General features: G+C 40.1%; 1 protein-coding gene across 1 annotated transcript in view; it reads right to left on the bottom strand.

Moving 5' to 3' along the window:
- DLG2 (discs, large homolog 2 (Drosophila)) overlaps positions 1 to 4,379 on the bottom strand; it is a 2,340,373-nt gene that overhangs the window by 1,450,170 nt on the left and 885,824 nt on the right. The window lies entirely within an intron of this gene.

The following is a 4,379-nucleotide window of genomic DNA, read 5'->3' as shown; positions in this document are numbered from 1 at the left end:
TCCATGTCGCCTGAGGCTGACTCATTAAAGGGCAACGTTAGTCCTGTGGGCTTCCTAGGTGGCCCTACTGGTAAAGAATCTGCCAGCCAATGCAGGAAAGCTGAGAGGTTTGATCCCTGGGTCAAGAAGATCTCCTGGAGGAGGAAATGGCAACCCACTCCAATATGCATGCCTGGGAGGCTGACCAATGATAGAAAAAAAAGGTGGTTATTGCCAGATGCTCTCCAAAGAGGTGCCTTCCTTCCAGCAAAGAGATGATAATGAGAATGATGATGAGAATTTTAATGACTAAATTCTTGTTTACCATGTGCTGTTCTCTTTACTAGCAGTACACGTTAGTAAACGTTTAATATTACTAAACTATTTTGTAGAACAAGGAAACCAAAACTCTGGAGATTCAGAGAGTAGCTTCAAACCCAGGTCTATTTTAGTCCACATCCACATATTTTCAACTGTACCATGTTGCTATGAAGCTATAGTTATGGCCCAGATGAAGCTGTCTTCCCTTAGCCAGCTCACTCCCAGCTGCCTTAGAACCAACTGGTGATATCAGTGGCCCACAAAGTCTCATTCCAAAAGGCCTGACTTTTGTTCTAAGATCATGGGAGTTTCTCTTTAGCCTGACAAACAGAGGTCCACAAAAATGATACCTCAGGATTTAAAAGTACCTTATGAATTTGGTGGCTCAGACAGTAAAAGAATTTGCCTGAAATGCAGGAGACCCGGGTTTGATCCTTGGGTCAGGAAGATCTCCTGGAAAAGGGAATGGCAACCCACTCTAGTATTCTTGCCAGAAAAATCCCATGGACAGAGGAATCCAGAAGGGTATACTCGATGGGGTCGCAAAGAGTTGGACACAACTGAGTCACTAGGAGTTTCACTTCCACTTCACTGTGAATAATCTATCATCTCTAATCCAGTGCTTGGGACATTGCCACAACATTCTTGACAATAAATCTCTGCCTATAAACGTGGATATATCAAGTGAGAGGAATTCACCACACCCGAGGTAGCTCATTCCCTCTCAGGATAGTCTTAGAGTCCAACAGGGATTCTTAAATTAGATTAATCTGAAACCTCTAACTTTCCTTCTTTGGGCCTGATCCTACCTTATAGAGCCATAGAAAACAACCGTACCAGAATTGTTCTACACTGTAGCAACGAACTATATATCCAGATTCCCTACAGGAAGCTACTGAGTTGTTTGTTAGACAGGCATTGGGTTGATTCCTGGTTCTAAGGAGCAGATGAGATTTGAAGTAAGCTGCTTACCCTCACTTATGTTGCCTGTATGTACACACTGCTATATTTAAGTGGATAACAACAAGACCTATTGTATAACCCATGGAACTCCGTTCAGTGTTATGTGCCAGCCTGGATGGTAGGGATGTTTGGGGGAGAATGGATACATGTATATGTATGGCTGAGTCCCTTTGCTGTTCACCTGAAAATACCACAAATGTTGTTAATCGGCCATATACCCCAATACAAAATGTTTCTGGGATTAAAAATAAAAATTAATTTTTTTAGATGAGACTAATTCCTATATTACAGAATTGTCATAAGAATTAAATGAGATTACAAATGAAAACCCATGGTTAGTACTCAAAAAAGTTAGTTGAACTGATTACTTTTATAATGTATTTTTCTGGTTATTTTACTCTTTTAGACAGTGTATTCTGATCAATTCTGCCTGCTCCTATAGGTTTCTCTGCCCCAGGCCCATTCAGGAATTAAAAATGGTATCATCTAAAATAATTCAACTAATGACAATCATGTGATGCTGTTCAGTTTACAAAATGTTTTCATGTTTTAATGTGAATTAATATTTACATACATTCTGTGAATCTGGAAGAACACAGGCACATTTCGTAGGTGTAAAGTTGAGATCTTTGTGTACAAAGTCAAGTAGACTTATTAGGTGGCAAAGTTCCTAAAGGCTGTTTTTCCTAAGAAATGTGCAAATCAATCAATTAATTTATTTGTTAATTACAAAATTAAGCAACCACTGGTGCTAGATGCCAGACTAGCACCCAAACATATAGAGGTGAGTAAAGCTGACATTCTGCCAGCCTTTTTTACACCTAAAAAAGAAAGGTATTGAATAAGTGTAATGATTATGAAGCTATGTAGGATGTTAAGGCAAAATAAAACAGGTCAGCCTGGTCCAATTTGGATTTGGTAACTGTTGGCTTATGGTGAGTTATCAATCCCAATCACTGGCGGCTTAAATAACACCATAACTATCATCATAATACCACAGAATAATCTCTCTATCCAGCCATACTTAATTGTGAGACTTGAACTTTGCAATAATCCATGTCCTTTCATAATAAATTTTAAAAATGCTAGAACTTCAGTCAACTGATTCTGAAAACAGATTTTGGAAGGCAGTTATTGAAAATCATGGACTCCCTGCTATTCTACAGTGAAACAGTTTGTTCACACAATAGCAAAAGTATCCTTAGTAAAAACACCATCCTTTTTTCCAAGAGATGCAGGCATGATGACAGATGACATTTTCCCTGTTGCAACATAAACACTTCTCCATATGCTACTGGGGGCTCTACAAAGGAGTTCAGTTCAGTGGCTCAGTCATGTCTGACACTTTGTGACCCCATAGACTGCAGCACGCCAGGCTTCCCTGTCCATCACCAACTCCCAGAGCCTACTCAAACTCATGTCCATCACGTTGGTGATGCCATCCAGCCATCTCATTCTCTGTCATCCCCTTCTCCTTCTGTCTTCAAACCTTCCCAGCATCAGGGTCTTTTCCAATGAGTTGGTTCTTTGTGTTAGATGGCCAAAGTATTGGAATTTCAGCTTCAGCATCAGTCCTTCCCTTAGGATTGACTGGTTGGATCTCCTTGCAGTCCAAGGGACCCTCAAGAGTCTTCTCCCACACCACAGTTCAAAGGCATCAATTCTTCAGCACTCAACTTTCTTTATAGTCCAACTCTTACATCCATACACGACTACTGGAAAAACCATAGCTTTGAATAGACAGACCTTTGTTGGTAGAGTGATGTCTCTGCTTTTTAATACGCTATCTAGGTTGGTCATAGCTTTTCTTCCAAGGAGCAAGCGTCTTTTAATTTCATAGCTTCAGTCACCATCTGCAGTGATTTTGGAGCCCCAAAAAATAAAGTCTTTCACCATTTCCATTGTTTCCCCATCTATTTGCCATGAAGTGATGGGACCAGATGCCAAGATCTTAGTTTTTTGAATGTTGAGTTTTAAGACAATTTTTTCACTCTCCTCTTTCACTTTCATCAAGAAGCTCTTTAGTTCTTCTTTGCTTTCTGTCATAAGGGTGGTGTCATCTGTGTATCTGAGGTTATTGACATTTCTCCTGGCAATGTTGATTCCAGCTTGTGCTTCATCCAGCCTGGCATTTTGCATGATGTACTCTGCATATAAGTTAAATAAGCAGGGTGACAATATACAGCCTTGACGTACTCCTTTCCCAATTTGGAACTAGTTTGCTGTTTCAAGTCCGGTTCTAACTGTTGCTTCTTGACCTGTATACTGATTTCTCGGGAGGCAGGTCAGGAGGTCTGGTATTCCCATCTCTTGAAGAATTTTCCACAGTTTGTTGTGATCCACACAGTCAAAGGTTTTGGCGGTCAATAAAGCAGAAATAGATGTTTTTCTGGAACTCTCTTGCTTTTTTGATGATTCAGCGGATGTTGGCAATTTGATCCCTGGCTCTCTGCCTTTTCTAAATCCCACTTGAACATCTGGAAGCTCATGGTTCATGTACTGGTGAAGTCTGGTTTAGAGAATTTTGAGCATTACTTGCTAGTGTGTGAGATGAGTGCAATTGTGGGTAGTTTGAACATTCTTTGGCATTGCCTTTCTTTGGGATTGGAATGAAAACTGACCTTTTCCAGTCTTGTGGCCACTGCTGGGTTTTCCAAATTTGCTGGTATATTGAGTGCAGCACTTCCACAGCATCATCTTTTAGGATCTGAAATAGCTCAATGGAATTCTGTCACCTCCACTAGCTTTGTTCATAGTGATGCTTCCTAAGGCCCACCTGACTTCAGACTCCAGGATGTCTGGCTCTACGTAAGTGATCCCACCATCCTGGTTATCTGGATCATGAAGATCTTTTTTTTGTATAATTCTTCTGTGTATTCTTGCCACCTCTTCTTAATATTCTCTGCTTCTGTTAGGTTCATACCATTTCTGTCCTTTATTGTGCTCATCTTGGCGTGAACAAAGAAGTAATCATTTTTAATTCTGGCAAATTCATTCAGGACAATGATGATCTTTGAAAAGTATATACATAGGGATCCAGGTATCTTTTCTGAACACTTTTCGAACTCACCTTGCAATAACTATTGTTGCAGTGGATATATATACATATATATATA

This window comes from Bison bison, unplaced genomic scaffold, assembly GCF_000754665.1.
Source record: "Bison bison bison isolate TAMUID 2011002044 unplaced genomic scaffold, Bison_UMD1.0 scf7180017864324, whole genome shotgun sequence".
Classification (NCBI taxonomy): Eukaryota; Metazoa; Chordata; class Mammalia; order Artiodactyla; family Bovidae; genus Bison; species Bison bison.
Note: the sequence above shows the minus strand (reverse complement) of the source record. Positions and strands in the feature narration are given on the sequence as shown.